Below are 20,605 nucleotides of genomic sequence, written 5' to 3'. Positions count from 1 at the left end.
CTGTGATTTCTCACATCCTATTTCTTAGGAATCTTATCAACCTGCTGATTTGATCGCTATATCAAAATATAACTGCACAGTTATGCTGATGGACCAGTCTTAAAGATTTTCAGAAGAAAACAAGATGGACCACGTTGTCAGTATTATCCCTGCCTCAGAGAAATCTTTATGCGTATAACATGGAAATTCAGCTGTCATCACCCTGCTTCCTTAGAGAAGTCTCCACCCTGTTCTTCAAACCACAGAAGCACATATTAGGCAGGCCACCTAATTGCAGAGGCTAAAGCATCCTGACAGGTATGGAGAGACTTTACTGCTTTATACACACACACATACACACACACACCACTCACCTCCTTCAGAGATCTCTATTCATTGAAAAGATTTCCGGTCTTTTTCTGTCATCAAATCCCAGAGATCTTTCTTATGTCTCCACTGCAGCTGTCACAATTCTCCTGACCTTCTACTGGACTCCCAAGTCAATATCATTTTATGCTTCATTTGGAGGTTGTCCCATGGGGTTACCAGAGAAAATGGAGCATAATAGTTATGCATGTGGACTATGGAGCCAGACAGATCTAAGTCCTGGTTTGATCACTTATAAGCTGCAGTTTTCTCATTTGATATGACAGTAATAGTGTCTATGTCATGTTATGGTAAATATTAAATAAATAATGTGTGCTAAGTATTTAGAAAGTACCTGGCACAGAGTAAGCCCTCAATAAATGCTCACTCTTAATGATGTTCTATCCTCCATCATCCCCATATTCTACTTGATGTGCTCTGTTCTTGGTTTAGTATTTATCTTGATTTAAAACTCTGAGCTTTAGATTTTTTTGTAATATTTCTAAGAAATCCATCTTTTTTGCCTTTTCAGTGTTTCAGGTGGTTAAGTTGCACAGATTTCTTATGATGGAATAACAAACAGAGAAAAATAAATAAAACTGCCATGAAAGCTTGATTTTTAGACCTAACTCACAAAATTATAATTGTGAGGGTTACATAGTGACTGGTACCTACAGGCTTTCAATAAATGCTTAAATGCCTAAATAAATAAATACTTTAAAATAAATAAATTTGCTCACTTTTCTCATTGAGCACAAGCTGACTAATCCAAGAAGGGGAGTGGGGAGAGAATCTTCTCTTCCTTCTGTCTTACATTCCTCAGCCAGCTTCTTCACCAGAGCTTCAAGGAATATTCCAAGCAGTCAAATGTGAGTGACTTATCTCCCTAAATAGCCGTGGGGACACAATTTCATGTCTTATAACTCTTTGGGTTCTTCAAGTGCTTAGTAAGCAGTGAGGTCTAATATGTTGATTCAGCTGCAGAGATGATCTCTTCCTATTTCCTGGAACACTTTCTTCTCTGGACTCCTAGCCACCAAATTTTTCTGCTATTCCTCTTACTTCAAGCCACTTCTTTTCAGTCTCTTTTTCAGATATTCTGCCTCTTCTCAAACCCTAACTGATAATATGTCCAAGAATCTGGTCCTTGGAACTCTTCTCTTTATATCCCTGCAGGCTTACTGCATAATCACCTCCCAACTCATGGCTCCAAAGGCAATCTATACCTCCAGGAGGGCCTCTCCCTTGAGATCTGGACTTCTGTATTCAACTGTCCTCTCATCCTCTCCATTCAGATATCAAGCACACATTTCAAGCTCAACGCATTCAAAACAGAAGTCTTGATTTCTTATTCATCCTGCTCCTCCTCCAAGCTTCTCACTTAGTAAATGAGAACAACATTCACACAGCTACTTGGACCCAAAACTTAGGGCTCATTGCTGATTTCTTTCTCACACATACTCTACATCTACATTGAGCAAGTTCTGTTATCTCCACCTTCAGTATGTCTCAAATCGAAACTTTCCTCACTGCCTCCTTTTCTAACAACCTACTTCAAGCCACCATCAGATCTCACCTAAACCAATGCAATGGCTTTTTAATAGGTCTCTGCTGCTACCCTTCCCTCCTCTCCCACCCTAAAATTCTGTTTCATGCAGCAGCCAAAGTGATATCTTAAAATAAAATCAGATCACATCCCTTTTAAAATATCTTAGCTTTTAGATGTTTCTACCTAAATGGAAGCTGCAAGACGGCAGAGATTTGAACCATGTCTGCGTGGTTCACAGCTTATCCCTGGCAACAAGAGCAGTACTTGGTATGATGTATAATTGGTACTTAATTATTTATTAGCTAAATAATTATTTAATGTTCAATGATCATCTACTTTTGTGTTTGACCGTGTGCTGAGTTCTGGAAACATGTCAAGAACATAACAAACATGGTCCATGTCCTCATGCCCAGTGAGGATTGCAAACATCCACATATGTAAACATTAATAGATATGACAGTGTTACATTGGTGTGATCCTTATGTATCAGCTATGGGCCACAGTGCCCAGGTATTTAGTCAAACATTATTATAAATGTTTATGTGTGGCAATTTTGGATGAAATTAGCATTTAAATGGGTGGACTTTGAACCCAGCAGATTATCCTCCATAATTAAAAAAGCTTTAATAAAACAAAGACTGATATACTCCAAGCAGGAAGAAATTCTTCTAACAGATGGCCTTTGTACCTGAGCTGCAACATTGGCTCTTCCTGGATCTCCCGCCTGTCCCGTCAGATTTTGGACTTCCCAGCATCCATAACCATTTGAACCCATTCCTTCAAATCAACCTCTGTCTCTCTCTCTCTCTCTCTCCCCACATACACACACACACTTCTTATTTCTCTGGGGAATCCTGATTAATAACATGGGGAAATGAAGCGTGCAGTGGGGCACAGATCAGGGGGTCCTCGCAACTTGGAGAAAGCAGTGAAGGCCTTCTGAAGAAACGACTTTTAGATCAAGATTTCCACCATGGGCAGATGTCAGAAGAGACTACTGTAAACAGGAAGTCAAACTCTCCCAAGCAAAGGAAATAGCATTTTCAGACACCCTATTGTAAAAGAAGTGCTTTCAAGTCACTAAGAAGCTCAGCTAGCTGGTTGATTCTCCTTATGTGAGATGTGCAAGCTAGGTGTTTTATTGCCTGCCTCAGCTAGGCAGGCCTCATGCTAAGAAAGTCAAGCATGCTGTCGCACAATCCCTCTCAGCAGAGGTCACAGTCAGCCTGATCCAAAGAAAAACACCATACATATTCATCTCTCCTGTTGGCAAAGTTTATGCCCTCCCTCTCCACACAGGGATATAATCAGTGACGTCTGACACAACTCCAGGCTGCAGACACCCAAGAAAACAGCAAAGTCCTTGCAAGGAGAGACCTAATTCAGCCTCAGAGTAGTCCAGTCAGCAGTCACTCCATTCTGAAACCTGTCAGACTGTGATGCTGCTCAAGGCTGTTGTTTTGACATTAGCTTGACACGTTCACATGTCGCCCTCATTGTGCGAACTCCTACACAGTGTTTTGTAATAACAGCAAAGGCATCAATATTTAAAAACAATCAAATGTATGTTTGGTTTAAATAGGCAGTTGAGCCACAATCGGTTATGGAAAGTCTTCTATGTGTATTTGCCCATCACATATATTTTAAATTAACTATCCATATGGGAAGTTTCTTACCTGAGTAAGTTAACCAGAAAGGGTCAGTAATATAATGGATCCAGGGGTATAGTCTCCTCTTAATTCAAGTTCTCTCCCACTTGATATCCTAATTCCATCATCACTTTAAAGAAGATATAAGATTATGTAGGTATATAGTAGATAAAGGTGCTCAAAACTGCACATTAGGTACGAATGCCTTAACAGGCATCTCCTTTATGGAAGCAACTGCTGAACTCATTCATTTTATTTTCACTCTTCTATTTGGCAAGTGTAGATGAAGATTTACACCAAGTGCCCATGGGAGGGGCTGAAGTGCCTCCCATGTCCCATCACATGTTTCCTCTGATCCCTATATTTCATCGCCCTGGAAAACCCCAGAAAGTGTTTCCATCCTGCACTCCTAAATTTTGACATTCTTCAAAGACTGAGTAAAGGCAGTAATAGGTTATCTGTGACTTATATTTAGTGTTTTGAGAGCCAATGGGAAACATATATAACTCAAATAAACATAAATATACTCACCAGGTTTTCTTTCATTTTGTTTTGTTTAATTTTTATGGCATTATATCAAGTCAGTTACACTGGTTATCATATGTCAGTTAAAAATGATTGGCAGTTATCCCTATCTTACTTTAATAAACAAGGAAAACAAAGTGATTATTACATGATGAATGCTATTTCATAAAGAAAAATGGTTAAAATGTGAAGTCTTTGGGAAAAGAACACCAATTTATAAAAAGACCTTGGTAATGACAAAGGGAGGAACCCTTGTCATAACAGTACTTACATCTCCAACTGTCTGCACTGTCTCTCTGCATTAACATCATTGGGAATCATCCAGAGTCAGTCAGGCCAAGTGATTCTGAGTGAGGGACACGCCAAGACTGAAAAAGTCCTTCTTGATCCCTATGTGCCTCTCCCACCATCCCCCTCCCTACAAAGGCCAAGTCTAGACCCAAAATGCCATGGTCATTAAAGAAACAGATTTCAAAGAATGACCACTATATTCTCTTCAGAGTCAGAATTACAGGAATCCTTTGCAGCTCTCTTCTGAAACATACCTTCAGACAAGACCTGTGGCATAAAATGTGGAAATAGATGACTTTCCTTTGAAAGGGCACTGTCCATAGTCAGGAAATGAGTGGCAATCCATTTCTGACTAGAAATGTCCATCTCAATTTTTCAAAGGATGTCTTGATTTATACCAAATATTAGAAATGCTAAATGCTGAAGCAGAACTCACACAGTGGCTGACTCAAACTTAATTTTCCTTTCAATACTTTGGTCCACTTTAGCTAAAGCACATACTACATTCTTGGCTTGTCTTAAATTTTGCTAATAGTGGGAGTGAACAAGTCCATCTTAGAGTTCACCTATAAGGTCATCAAAGCTGGCTTTAATTCCCTCCACATTTTGCCCTCCACCCAAATTGTATCCATTTCAGGTAACCTATATTCTCAAGTTTGCCTCCTATCCAAACATGCTTCTAGAACAATATTTTAAAACTCATTCCTGTGAAGGTATAAATGATAGCTATGGTTTCATCAGACTTTCACCCTAGGGATACTCTTCTTTGGACCGGAGCCAGTATCCAAAGGCTTTTGGTAAATAGAGCAAAATGATTCACTTTGTCAACGTTTATTTGCATGAGTAATATTCACAAAGGTCTTTGTTGAGGGTTCCTGGGAGGAGTCAGACAATGTCAATGCAAGGGACGGGATGGCCTCTATCCTTACTTACCTTCCCGCCACATGCACACACAAAACACAGAATGATGGTCTAATTTTGAACTTCTATTAAAGAGGTTAGTTTAAGAAACAGGGACAACTATGTTTATGAAAGACTGTGTCATGGAGAACCACTATGCCAGCTCTGCCACAGACCATACCTTAGTGCGGTCAAGGCATCTCCCCAGGTGAAGAGGAGCTGGACTGTCAGGAGCATTCTTGTAGAAGCCAACAGAACAAAAGGAACTTCAAGTCCTTTGATGCAAACATCAAAACATCCAAGATGGTTCACTCTAGGGCATGAGACATCATCTAGCTTCCAGAAATAACCAAAGAGGTGATTGTAGGGTAAGGATTGAAGCCTACTGAAGCTTAACTGGAAATTATACACAAAGAAATTTCCCCCATAATTATATAAGTTAGGAGAAGTGTTTGGGAGCCACACTGGCCCATCTTGTTCCTTAAGTTCACCCCTTATGGAACAATACTCTTTCAGGAACTCTGCCTTCACTAGTTGAGCCTTCCAAATAAAGTGTATTATTAGTAGCATCATTGTTATCATTAGTTAGCATTTATGGTTTCATCTTATTTTTTTAAATATCTTCTCTTTTTCAGCTACTAGATGGTATGGTAATAAGTACCTTTGAAATTGGCATATCACTTTCTTTTTTGCAGCAATTTTGTTGCCTGGTACCAAAGCTTGAATTTAAATAAAATAACTATGACTGTACATTGGCTCTGCCCATTAATGCCAAATAAATGCACCTCTACATCAGTAAACAGCAAATTCATTACGGAGTGTTATTCGAGCTCTTACAAATGAGCCACTTGAGTCAGATCATTCTTCAATCTTGTGCCTGCCTTTGCGTGTCGTCTACCTAGGAAGGCGATGCTCTGAAATCGTGTTAAGAATTTTAATCATGTATATCCTCTGCACATGCTGTAGATAGGAAGAAAAGGGCACTCCTGCTTCCCCAGACTCCTGTTGAACCCCTGCAGTTTTCCTCACCTTGGATGATGTATTCAAGACTTTGATTCATTTTTCCATATTATAACCATCTCTTTCACAGCTGGGGTGAAGGGAAGGAAAGAGAGTGTTAGATAGCTATAGGGAAAGTCATGATTTAAGGGTCAGAAACCTTTTGAAAGTGGTGTGCTGAGGTTTGGGTTCTTTCCTTCTCCTCTGTCTGAGGGGCTATTTGCTGTGCCTGACCCCCCTTCAGTCCATCATGGCCATGTGTTCTGCTAAAACTGAGCTGCTCACTTTGGCCTTATAACTATCATTAGTTATTGAAAACTTATTGAACACTAACAGGAATTATTTCATTTAATCCTATCAGCAGCACTAAGAAAAGCAGGCACTATTATTATTAGCCTCTACTTTCCACAGGAGAAAATGGGAGCTTGGAGAGCATCAAGAACCTCATCTATGGTCACACTGACAGCAAGAAGGCAGCTTTCAAACCTGAGTCTGCATGACTCCAAGAGAAGTGCTAACTACTGTGCTGCTAAAGTGCCCAGCAGTTCTAGTGAGGGAAGGAACCACCAGAACATCACACTGATTGATTATGCTGCAGATAGGACTCTCTGCCCCAAGCTGGGGGTCTGTTTTGGATGTCTTCAGTTCACATTTTTAAAGTAGCAGTCCCAGGATTTGCACTTGACCTATGGATTGGCCTGAACCTCCATCTGGTGTTCCTGAGACCTATCATTCCTCAGACTCTCAGGTGAGGTTGATTCAAACCATTCCTTCTCTCTCCTTCCTATGTATTCATAACAACAAAACTTCTGTGTTGTTATGGCTTTACAAAGGTGGGGGTTTATTGGTAATAAAATGTCTTTCCAATGGGAAAAAACTATGGGAAATATAAAATTATGACAATAATTATCAAATATATGTACTATTCCATTTAGCCTCATTAGAACCCCTATTTAAGGTGACATTCCAATGACTATACCAATGGCATTCAAAGTCTAGTCCACATCCTGGCGTCAGCTCACCAGTTATTACTGGTCTGAATAAAGTACTGTAGAAACTGAGAGTAAATGTTTAGAAACTTTAAAAGCAATTTCACAGAGCAATTTTATGCCTGTTGAATTTAAGAATAAAAATTTATGTATTTCTAGGAATTTATTTTCATTGTGTTATATAAAAGTATCAGTCTAGAGATGAACTGATTTTTTTTAAACCTGGCATTTCAGTACAGACAGTTTGAGAAACTACTGGAATTTATACCTGAGGCAACCAAGGTTTAATTAGAAAGGTCAAGTAATTTTCCCAAAGACACACAGCTTAAGGGAAACAGAGCCATAGTCACCTTCCCCTTAAACCCTGGGGACTCTACTATGGGCTTCTCTCTCTGAGTGCCTCCTTTGGGCCCTATAATCTCTAGGTTTTGACCTGGCTATTTTCACTAGCACAGAGCCAGAGGTGGAAAACCAACAGCTCCCCTGCTCATTATTTACATTCAGCATATACTCCAGTGTCCCGTCCCTTTGTCAATCAAGCCCCATGGGGTCAGGCAAGCAATACCCATCTACCGTGCAGTCTGGGGTCATCATGCCATTAGTACTTCCTGTTTTACTTCTTGAATGAGATGATTTCTGGCAGTTGAATTCTGAAACCCAGATGTCATTTAAAGAATGCCAGAGAGAATCTCTGCATGAGCCATATCAACATTTTACAGGGCATGAGGTAGACATGTCCCCACCACTTGCCTCCTGAGGGCAATTTATCAAAGGCAAAACAACCTTCCCTAACTACATGGGATATGCTGCAGAGAGTCTGTGTCCTTTCTAAGAGCATTGAAGTTTCCACCCCACCCTTGCTTTGACACTGTACTTTGACAAAAGAAAGTACCAATGTGACCAAAGTTATCAAACATCAGTAGAGCTACTTTTTAAGACTGTGGCACCTGTCCTCTTGATTTGAAAGTCATTAGAGAAAATCTGCTGAGTCAATCAGGGGAAATTTCAACACCAGCTGAAATCAAACCTGTAGACAGACTTGTCTACATTCACAACCATTGCTCCCAAGTGTTGGGCAAAGCAGAGAGAACTGAGATGTCAGTGTACAACATGTCTGTCTCTTGCCTACTCAAGCTGACAGGATTAAGGCTCTAGACACAAAAGACTACCTTTTTATTTTATTTTTTAACAGGGCAAGCAGATGAAACCAAAGGAACAGCTAAGCCGATAGATCCAAAATTGTGTTTCTGGAAGCTCTATAGTTCCTGGGAAGGTGTCATATAATTATGGGAGACGGGACGAAAAAAAGAAGTAGGAGGGTAAAGAGCGGGCCTCTCTCATCCTTCTTTAACTAGAGGAGCCTTGCTTTCATCCATTTCTCATTTTAGATTCTCTGTAAGACTCAATTTCAGAAAAAGATTCCACTCCTTTCAATTTTTTAAAAAACTACTTATTTAACTATAATTTTATTCCTAAACATTTTGGTTTGATTTAAATCAGCAAGTTTTAAGCCTATTTTAGAATTAAATTAGATTTTTTAAATTTTTTGTAATTCCAATCTTTTATTTCAGAAATATTTGGCTGTAGAAATGAGTCAGACATCTCATTTTAACTGAGACATTTTTGCCAAACAAAATGAAAAAATATATATAAATATTCTCTCCTCTTGAAAGAGAAATGTTTCCACAGGGCCTGATTTTCTTTTGTTGTAAGAATTTCTTGAAGACTTCTTGAGGAAGTTTAATGCTGAAAATGGGGAACAGAGTAATGCCTGTCTCTCTAAAAATTTCTATATGCATTTTAAAAGATGCATTTAAATATTTCACAACTGAAACCATTCTCTAAGGTCTTGGTCTGTAAATAAGGAAGAACTTGTAATCATGGAAGTGGTGTTCTATTGAGCTCTATAGTTAACCAAGGCCTAATAGCACTAGGAATCCTATGAAATCCATACGGAGATACAAGTAGGATGAACTAACCTATGATATTCTAGGTCCACAACCTAGAAGACAATAAACCCAGCTGTGATGGAGCCATGCCTAGAGATATTTGCCATTTTGAAAAATTTCCAAGTTGCAATTTGAAATTTTGTAAGATTTAAAATGCAAGCATTAGTTCCACATTAAACTTATCATCTTTGTAGAACAATCTATATCCCACTAGTATCCTAAGATTCCTTTCTACAACTATCATAAGTGTTGCCCAAAATTCTTTATGTACCTTATCCCTAATATTTGTGGTAATCTAGTAAAATAAGTATTGTTATACTGACTTTACAGTGTAGGAAGTCAGAACTCTAAACGTTAAATGACTTTCCTAGGACCATTGAGCCAAATAAATGGTTGGACGGGGCTCCAAGTCCTTCTACTATGTCACAATATACCCCATGATGTAAGAATCCGTACATCTGCCATGAGGGTATGAATTGGCATTACTTTTATTGAATGCTTACTATATGCCAAGAGCTGGACAAAGCACTTTACAGACACTACCCTCTTTAATCCTCACTATGCCATGAAGCAGATATTGTGATTATCTTCATTCTACAGATGAGAAACTGAGGCTTAATGTGGTTAATTAACCCAGGTCACACATCTTGAAATATTTGAAGTCATATCTAAAGCCTGATTTGACTCATTCCAAAATATAAACAAACAAGACCAATTTATGTTTCTAAATGAAGAATTCTTCTCAGGGATTACATTCTAGTCTCATGATGCCTCTATTGCTTACAATTTTCTAAAGTTCATCTTTTGAAATTGTTTTCTTAGAATCGGTTTATGAACAACTGAGGAAAAAAAATCCCACCTCAAACTTATAAGTATTATTTATAATAATACTATATTCCAAGAGACTTTTGGACTTTTCCAAAAACCAAAATTTCTTTCAATTAAAGACTTGATATCACTGAAAATTTCCCCCAAAATCTGCCCTGACTTCAAAGTAACTCCAAGAATGTTTTGCATAATTACAGCACCATTAAGTTTACAGTATCTCTGTGTGTTACTGTGAAGCATTACTTATTTAGTGACATAATTTCTGTATGTTCTTTAAAAAAATCAGTACCCTATGGCTCACAATTATCTCTGTCCCTTTGTTTAACCAGCCATCAGCCTCACTCCCTCACCATGTCTATCAGCAAGCATATTAACTTTCCCCTCACATAACTGATTCATTAAAGGAAGCCAAACATATTTGTACAAAGGAAGCATCAACCGATGGAAAGGGACCAGGGGCAGTGATTCTTTGGGAGGATTCCTAACCACTTAGAAGTCTTTCCATGAAACTCAGACCATTCTCTTCCTTTCCCTGTGGACAAAAAGTCTGACCTGGTGAAGTGATCCCACATTCCCCTTGTAATGACAGATCACTTCTAATATTAGCCTCCATGTCATGGGAACCTTCTCAAAGGTGCGAATGAAGCCTATATAACTGTAGCCATTGAGCATTTTGATTAAAATCAGTGTAGTTTTGAAATTCCAAATCACTCATAAGATATCACTTTTTAGCTAAAATCTTACTAAGTTGGGGAGAGATTGGCATTTAAACAGATGTCAGCAGTGTTTTGGGAAATGTAAATTGAGGTACAGATGGAGACTGCTAGGGAGTTAAGAGCATCTGTGTTCTATGAAAAAAAAACTATATTTGTGAAAAAATTTTAAATAATAACTGAAACTCCCAACTCAATTTTGAAGGCAGACAAAAATATCCTCATTGGTTGGCACTCCTTGATAACCTTCTTATCATATCAAGATGACTTGAATTTCTGGGTCCTAGATATTAATCAGATTCACAATGGGGAATTACACCCTATGTCTTCAGTATGCCAGAATTGGAGCTTCTACTCCAAAAGAACAACTACATAACCTTGGGAAAGACTGCTTATTCTTCTGTCTCAGACAATTTTGTACCTCAAAGTACATGCTAAAGAAAATACCAGTTATCCGTCACACAATTTTAAAGATCAGGCATCTGGAGTTGAAGAGCCTGGATTTGAATTTTGGCATAGTTGGTTTATAGCTGAATGACCTTCGGACACATTACTTCTCCAAACCTCAGTTTTCTCATTTGTAAAATGAAGGTAAAAATAACAGTACCAGCCCTCATGGGGTTGCTGTGAGAATTAGAGTTACAGGTAAAGTGCTTAGAGCCTATGGTAAGCACCAGTAGATATTGGCTATCATTATTTCAAGCTTTCTCCTTAATCCTGAGAGATCTATGTAAGTCTGAGTGCCAATGACCTACTGTCTCCCCAGGTTCCATATCCCCACCTGTGTCTTGACCTAGCATAAATAATGACCTAAAAATCTGGATCTCCTGAACCGGTAAATCTTAAACTCCTGCAAATCATCAAGTTCTAACAGTTTGTCTTTGTAACAGTCCTCTAGACATTTCCCATCAAAGAATCAGCCACTCCGAAAAGGAACACTTGCCTTGTTTAGGATAGGCCCTTTGGCAAAATGCAGAAAGCTTTTCCTGTCACTAGGATAATTCACCAAGTTACATTTCCACTAATGTGATTAACGTTCCAGGGACCTGAGTGTGCTAAAACAGTTTTCCACTAAAAACCTAATTTACAACCAGGAAGAGACTGAAAATCTATTTATTTGTTTGTTTGCTTGTTTGTTTGTTTGTTTTATTTACCTTCTCATGCTCAACTGCTCATATTAATCCAGTTTTTCAATGAGCTTTCTCCTCCAGGGAAAATCAAGAAACCAAAAGGTTAATCAATTCAGTCACATTAAGAAACCGTGCAGGAACCATACAGGAATCCAGATTCACAGGTTAGAGTTTAATGTGCTATACACCATGCCTGATTGGAATGAGTTTATGAATTAGAACCCATACACAAATAGATGCATTTAGCTTCGTTCACAGCGCATCCGCAAACTCATTTACCAGATCCATAAGTACTTGTAAACATTGCTAATGGAGTTTGCTAAATGAATATTATAAACGTAATCCAAATGAGCTCTCCATGGAAATTGCAAATCATATGAAAAATATAGTGCATTTGGTTATAGCACATTTCAGGAACGGTATATTTCAGTTAATTGTGTTAGTATATTATACATGGCTAAATGTCAGTACCAGCACCTAGAAAACAATTAGCTCCCTCTGCTTGCGTAATACCATTCCATTTAGGATATTGAGTATTACATAATCCATCAATTAAAGGTTCTATATGGCTAAAGCCAATTTTCCTCATTCACACTGTATTCCTCTGGGGAAGGTAAGGCACTTAATAAACCATGTAAGCTCCTTCAGCTCCTTTGAATATCAATAGGATCCCTGAAACAGCTTCCAAAATGATGCCTTCCTTGGTGGCCTGAAATAGTTACTGCAACTTTCAAGACTGCCTTATTCACACTGGGGCATGACTCAAAAGTTATGCTCTTTAATTAGTAAAATTAAAGTACAGAGGAAGTTTTAAAGATATAGTTTTTATCTTTCTTTTTTCCCAATAGATCATATTTTCAACTACATATTATATATTTTAGAGTTACTTTATTTGAATGAAAATTCTGTACTCAAGTGGTTTCTTGCCTAAAGCACAAGCAAACTATAATCTGAGGCTTCCAAACGTTTTCTTATCTTGGTGATGATTTATTTCAGGCATTAGAAAACCGAATATACTATTTAAAACTGGAAGTCTGATGCTTTCAAGAGTTCAATTCTCTCAAAACGTGAACTTCATGTTTTGTTTTACAGCATGAGACTGAATATATAAATGGACAGTAGCCAGACCAGATATAAAAACAGGACTCTGACCCACACATGAAGCCATGTGCCCAGGAAACCAATTCTGTCTACAGTAGCTGGCCTCCCACAAGTCAGCCTTGTAGGAAGTCATGCTGCTATCTCTAGGAATAATGCAGGAAGCCAAACAACAATCCCTGTAACAGTGAGCCCCAGACATCCAGGGCTTCATTAATAACTGACAGCTTCTCTAATTTTTGTCCCTGCTTCTATCTTAGGACCAAGCAGAGAAAGACAAGTATGTAGCCCTCACCAATCACATAGGATGCCCTGCTTCCAGTTCGCCCACCTGCAGCTTCTCCATGCTCACAGCCTCCAATGAGAGCACACCTGAAGCCTTCCCTTTTATTCACTACAAAGCTTTCCATTCCCCTGCCTGCCTTTAAGTCTCTGCCAAAATACAAATGACTGACAGCCCTTGATATAGCAGTCTCTGAATAAGTGGTCTTTGCTTCTTCTCATTTGGCCTTCGTTATTTCTACATGAGCAATTCAGTAATGTTTTAGTGACAAAAACAAAGGTTGAAATACATTCCCTCTAATTCATGGAAAGGACTGTTGGGATTTATATCCTGGTAGAGATTATCCTTTGAAGTATTAAAGGATCTATGTTGTTCTGGAGAAAACCATTCCCAAAATGCCTCTTATATAAATAAGCAAACTTGTCAAGAAAAGAAAGTAGAAGCCAAGCTAGTGTAGACAATGGTGAAACTGATTTGTCAGCAGCTAACATTTCTTGAATCAATACTCAGCCCAACTTGATTATTACTCTCACTAACAAGTACTACATTCAGCTCTTTTGGAGCCTGTCTTGCACATTATTTCTTAGTTCTTTCTTCAAAGCAAATTCTAGCAGGCATGGGTTGTGTATGTACAAACAAAGGTATTGTAATAATGGAGACAAATCTCTCGCTCCCCCACACCCACCCCCTGGCAGCAAGTCCACAAGCAGTAAGAGCATCAGTGCCTGACTTTTCTTTTTTTTAGTTTCATGTGTGGTTTTATGTTTATCCCATTTTTATTCTTCATTAACATAGATGAAGTTCTCAGGTTAAATAGAGACTGGAAAACAGCTAGAAAAACTTATCTTTGATGGCCAAGGATAGAATGTGTTCAGTAACTAAATATTATGGTTAGTAACTAAATTTTATGGTTAGTAAATTAGTATACTGACCAAAAATCATCAATGCTCAAGTCGTGAAAAATTAGGTCAAATTTTATTTATTCAGTTATATTGAATAAAATGTGTTTGTGTGTTTTTTGTTAAGGTTTTTCTTTTCTGATTTTAAGAGTGTTTGAAAAATTATGCAGTAACCTGGGATTTTCATTATGAACACCAATTATCACTAGAAAAGTGAACACAGTCCAGCATCAAATGTGGCCCAGATAAAAGGGGTTTTCCAAGATATTCTTTTTCCCCCCAAAAGATGCCACCAACTTATACTACTTTGAACAGACTCAAGACACTATTTGAGGATAAAAATGTCTTGATTACCCAAGTCTAGAAACTACAGTGCAAAATGTGAGTGCTTATTTTCTCTTTAATGGGCTGCCTCTGATGCCGTTGAGAGTCATAAATGCCAGTCTTTTATATCACTGTAGGGTTTTTGCAACAGGAAATCTTTAAATGTGACATAGAAATATTCTCTTCATAATGAAGCTTATTCTATATTTCTAATCAATTTACCTGGCCTTCGGCACATTTTTCTGGTTCTTCCATTTCATTTTTGTGATGAGGTGACAAAAACTCAACATAATATTCTAGACAAGGATATGCTGTCAATTTATATAATGGCACCTTAATATTTTCCACATTATTCTCACTCCTCTTCCAGTGACTTATTTTTAGCACTGTGGCACATTGAGCAAAGCTCATGATCTTCTTCTTGGAAGGTTATGGCTAATTCAATATCCATCACTGCGTATGATTAGCTTAAATTGTTCTTTCAGATGTGCATCACCTCACACTTGCCTGTTTCAAATTTCATCTTCATCACATTGCCCAATTACCTAGTTTAGTTAAGTCTTGCTGGAGTCCCTTGTGGCCCTTACTGGACTGAAAAGTTAGGGCTGTTGAATAATATCACTCCTTTACTCACCTCATCTTATAAATGGTTAATAAATATGTTCAACAACAAAAATATTTTCTAGTACAGAGCTCTAGGGCATTCTGCAATTAATCTCATTCTGCATCCCTAACTGGACTTGACCCCCATTCTCTCATGCTCTTCCATGGTCTTTTCTGTCCCTGGTCTTGCTTTTACCTCTGGGGAAAATGAGAAAGTTTTCTTGTCAGGTGCTTGGAAGGTAATTTATCACAAGGCCTGCACCTGTCAAAAAAGTCTGGGCAATCAACACTTAAATAGCAACTAGTGTACACAATACTGTAATCAAAGTTATGCTGAGGAGACATTTTGTACTTTGCTCCCCTTATTCTTTATCTTTTTTCTTTAATATGAATAAAATGTTTTCTTTCTTTTAGTTATTTATAAGTCCTCTGGGCTCCTCTTATCAAGTTGTTTTTAATTTTTAAATTTATTTCCCTTACCCTCTCTCTCTTATTTCCTTTCTCCTCCTTAGAGAGAGGGGAAGGGAGGGAGAAAAGGGGAGAAAAACATCAATTTATGGCTGCCTCTGGTGCTCCCTGCACCAGGGACCTGGCCCACAACCTAGATATGTGCCCTGACTTAAAATTGAACCAGTGACCCTTTGGTTCGCAGGCTGGTGCTCAATCCACTGAGCTATACCAGCCAGGGCTAGTAGGGGTTTTATAGTCTTTGGACCCACCATCTGCCTACACCCTCCCCTTATCTGTTTACAATAGTAACTGGATTTGACTTGAAACTCACATGGGTTTGAACTGGTTTATAATTCATACACAGGGCATTATTTACCTTTTTCTATGGAAAATAAACATCCTAAAGAAAAGAATAAAGCTTCGAAGTCATCTTGAAAAGGAAAGGCTTTACACTGCTGAGTGATTCAATATAAGGAGTCCATCCACAATGCATTCTTATGCACATTGGCCATGCAAGGAATAAAAATGTTTCTTAAATAATTGGTTATTCATTTCCAAGGCATAGTGTAACTTACATATAACTTTATAGGAGGATACGCTTAACTACAAAGAAAAGGAGGCTCCTTTTTTTGTGTTTTTGGCTCTCTGTTGATATGAACTCTTAATCCAGATTCATTGGCACTTCAACCTACTGTGCAGAATTTTGCACTGTAGCCTTACCTAACATGCGTCCCTCCTGAGTCCTTCCAGATAAGTGCCCCCTCAGGCTCTAAGGTAAGCAGTATCTCGTTTAATCATACTACCTATAGAATGATATCACTCAAATAAAGAGTGACAGATTCCATTTATTTTGAGACTCTAGCAGCAGTTAAAAGAACTGAGAGGAGGAAGTAGTTATCCAAATAGGTTATCCATTTCAAAACATATATTGTACTTTCAAAGGCCCTAAACTGCCTGATGAGAAGTTGCTTTGTGGCAGTGTCTCCTCACCAGGGAACGTTCACTTTGTCGCCCTAGTTTGTCATCCTATGAAACAAAATGCGTGGACGAAATGTAAGGCTGCCCTTTCAAACCAGAAAAATAATGCTTCATTGGGAAAGGATAACCGATGGTTCGTAAGTCCCATTTTGAACTAAAATTAAGAGTTCCTTTCCAAACCCAGATAATGTATGGATTCAGACTAATGTGTGCCTGCTATTTCAAAGCTGTTATTGTCTAAAATCTTCCTTAATATCTTAATAAATGAATTTATGGGTGGTTTTAGAGAAGTGTTTATGTAGCACTAGCATCACTACTACTGGCACAAATCAAGTACTTTTGGATTATACAAAGAGGCGGGGGGATCAAACTGAGCCAGAACAACAGACTCCAAAAAGAAGGTGAACTTCTTAGAAGTGGGTAATAACTTGAGGGAAGATATCATGTCTTCTACTTAGTTCCTTCACTTCCCTACAGCTCCAGCCATTTAGTTCAACTAACAACTATTTGAGTGTCTTGGCTTAGCCGTTTACTTATTCAGCCAGCAGAGATCATGGACTGCCATTGTAGGGCATTCCTCATGAAGCACGTGAATGCGAAGTGTTGAATAGGTCTCAGAACTGAATCAGGTCCGCCCTCAAGCCCCATGTTGTCTGGGCTTCCTTATCCTAACTTTGCTTGGATGTTTCTATGACTTTCAGATATCAAGAAGATGATTACCATGCGAAAAACAGCAATCGAATATTTTATGTTCCCCTGTTGGGTTTTCCCTCGCCCTATATACCTTGTTTACAGAGCACGTAGTCAGTCATGTTAACTGAAGGACCCAGAATGTAAAATGCAACAGCATGTAGAACATGTTTTAGCTTTGGCTAAATGCCCAAATCTTGAACAGTCATTGAAGATATTCACACAAAAACCTGGCTGATATCACCCCATCTTGGCATCAGGATTCCTGAAATTATCAGTTCTAGTGAATTTCTATTTTCAAATCTATTTAGTAAAATGAAAAGTGTTTCACCATCAGTAAATTATTTGTTAATTATAGGTCCTATTGAATTTCAGGTACCATCTCAAAGTACAGGGGGAAGGGGAAGAAGCAAAGTTCTAAGTTAATACCTACAAGATGCTGGAGGACCATGAAGTAGGAGATAAACTCATTTTCCCTTTTTTTATTATATAATTTAGCAGAAATGCCTCAATTTTACTTTTGTTTTTAATTTGAATTGACATCACAAAAAATGGCTTGTATTATGGATCCTATTCACCTATTTTTCTGTAAGACCTATGTTGTCATATTAAAGCCCTTTAATGTTTTTTCTGATTATTCAGTAAATCTCTGGTAGTTGTAACAGAATTCAAGCCATTTATTCTTATCTGTAATAGATGGTTTTATTGCATTTTTATTATGTTAGTATGTGAAATATAACATTTAAAATTTTTTTTTATGGAACGCTTCACGAATTTGCATGTCATCCTTGGGCAGGGGCCATGCTAATCTTCTCTGTATCGTTCCAATTTTTAGTATATGTGCTGCCAAAGCGAGCACTAACATTTTAATTTTTATAAAAATATTTCCAATGGTTTCCGAACATTAAGATGTATTACTACCTCCAAAGTCCTAAAATTGCTATACATAGTAGTCACTCTTTCCTCCCTGATGAGGACTTTCTCAAAGTCTAACAGGGACTCATGAAATGTGTTTCTCCCAATAGCCATCGGCCTCTGGTCTCTGCTTGACTATTATTGCATTTCTGCAAAGTACTGAAGCAATACCGTTGAGCCATCCCTCTCTCTTTCTGCTTGTTCCATTGCTCCATTTGGTCTCAAAAGGGTGGAGGGAAGGTGGGGTAGGGAATAATGGGGGGAGGGGGAACAAATTTAATTCACCTTTGCCATTTAAAAGAATCATAAAAGGTTCTGATGATGATATCTTGAAGTCCATCATTCATTTCTTTCAGAAATGTATTTGCAAATGAAGATGTAAACCAATAGAGAGGGGAACATTCCACCTGTTTCCTAGAATTTAGCACAAATCCTAGTCCAATCCAGTCTTAGAAAAAAATAATATAAGAAAGCATATAAAGTTTCAAACATAATATGAAATTGTAACATTATATGCTACATCAACAGGTTTTCCAGGTTACATGATGCATAAATTACCTTTTCCTAAAGCTCAGTAAAACTGAGCAGAATTCTTCCCCCAACCAACAGAAAAAATAAATGACAACTAACTAGTCATTGGCTTCCAATTTTGTGACCAGCCTTCGAAATGTCGGTGTCGGAGTCCTGCCCTGTCCCCGCCTCAGGTGTTGGAATCAAGAATGAGTCCCTGCAGGCAGTCACTGTTACCTAGAAACCATGCCCAGGTGTCGAGTGTCATAAGCAGGCTACTTTATATTCCCACATTTGTCTCTCAAACATCCTCGGTTTTATCATCCAAGGAAGTTAGCTCGTGGCAGCAAAGAGAGAGGAATGAAGTGAAGGTTTTGTTTTTGTTTTTGTTTTTGTTTTAATCAGGCAGCATTGAATGAGCTACACACTGAACGCTTAAGCAGGAAAAATAAGTGATGATATGTACAATATGAACAAAAATAACTACAAAAAAACTGTATTTGTTAAATAACCCTACTCTGAAGTTGCAAGAGAAGAATAAACAGAACCATTTGCAAAGTTTTCCTTTATTCCTAGCACTGTCCAGAATTGGAAAATTGTACTCTTCTAAAGTTGGGTCACTTATGAAAGCAGCTTTAGCCTCTACAGTATAGGATGGGTTATAAGCATGTGAAATGAGGGGTTGGTTGATACCTGGTAAATGAGAGGTGAGCAGAGACATTAAGAATTGCATAAAATATACACAGAATGTGAATAAGTTCAACCAGGGAAAAACAATAGTGACATTAATTAAGCCCATCCAGCTCTTAACATCCTCACAACTAGACTCATCTGAGCTTGTTTTTTTAATGAATGCAATGGTCTTTCATTAAAGCTTCCATATATCATCAAATAGTCATTGTCTTTCAGGTTTCTAGGAACAAATTTCTAACACATTTTTCTCTTGAAATTGTATGCTTTTGAATTAAAACAAACAAAACTCAGTACAGTGTAAGATGATTTAGTACTGGTTATTTGAAGCCTCTGTCTGGAATTCTTGACCATTTGCTTTTGCTATACAGGTGACCCAGTGCCCTAATTTTGGTCAGTATTTCACAAAAAGCCAACTTACTTACTTGATTTTTTTAAAAATTCAAGTACAGAATCTGAATAGTAAATATTTCTATTCAAAGTGTGAATACAAACATGTTTTCTTAACAGTTTATCCACTAAGAAATATTTTTAGAGATGGGTGATGTTGATCTTGTTCTAAGTGCTCCTAGAACAAAAATGTGTGTGATTTCTTTCAAGACTCGAGAAACAGCATTACTTGAAAAACCAGGTGCCAAGATCCTAACTAAATTAAATCATGCTTCCAGCGCACTTTGTTTCCTGTATTTGATCTTCCCTGGGCTGTCCTGGCCCGAGTTGAGCCCCTCGGGGCTCCCGTTACCTGTCGTTTTCACTGTGTGTTATACCACAGATAAGCCCAGGTCATCATCCACCTAAGCCCAGAGCAATTTCAATTAATCCAAAAGAACACACAAAAGTTTAAAATCGGGATTTTAGAAAGCCTGGAGTAGTAACAGCAAAAGAAGTGTAATTCCCTTCTGTTGCTGGATTCCAGGTGAAGTAGCTTATTGTGGTTGTCGGTGCCCCGTGACTTGGAAGGTGAAAACGTCAGAAATCACAATATTTAAAGTAGCAAGTTGGGAGAAAACTAACCAGAGGAATAACAAAGTGTAAAATCGGGGGTCTATCATTTTATTGTGAGAAGTATAACATGGGAATCTAAAATCTGAATAGGAAAACCTTTAGTGAAACAAAGTATTGTGTACTCCATAAGCTATCACCCTACACAAGCTTCTCAGGCCCTAGTACAACTTCCTTACAACAACAGGGTTAGAGTTTGGAGCGCATACCGCACTGGGCCTCACACACTTCTAGCTGGACGAAGCAGAGAGGAGACCAAGAGCTGCAGAGCAAACCATGATGGCTAGCTATCATAA

General features: G+C 38.2%; 1 non-coding gene across 1 annotated transcript; it reads right to left on the bottom strand.

Moving 5' to 3' along the window:
• Positions 1 to 17,943: 17,943 nt before the first annotated feature.
• On the bottom strand, positions 17,944 to 18,051 carry LOC119051367 (U6 spliceosomal RNA). Its single transcript, XR_005082909.2, has one exon. It is a non-coding gene; the product is annotated as a U6 spliceosomal RNA (small nuclear RNA).
• Between the last annotated feature and the right edge of the window lie 2,554 nt (positions 18,052 to 20,605).

Source organism: Artibeus jamaicensis, unplaced genomic scaffold (genome assembly GCF_021234435.1).
Source record: "Artibeus jamaicensis isolate MK-2021 breed Jamaican fruit bat unplaced genomic scaffold, CSHL_Jam_final contig_588, whole genome shotgun sequence".
In the NCBI taxonomy this organism is placed as follows: Eukaryota; Metazoa; Chordata; class Mammalia; order Chiroptera; family Phyllostomidae; genus Artibeus; species Artibeus jamaicensis.
The sequence above is the reverse complement of the archived record's forward strand: the minus strand, read 5'-3'. Positions and strand labels throughout refer to the sequence as shown.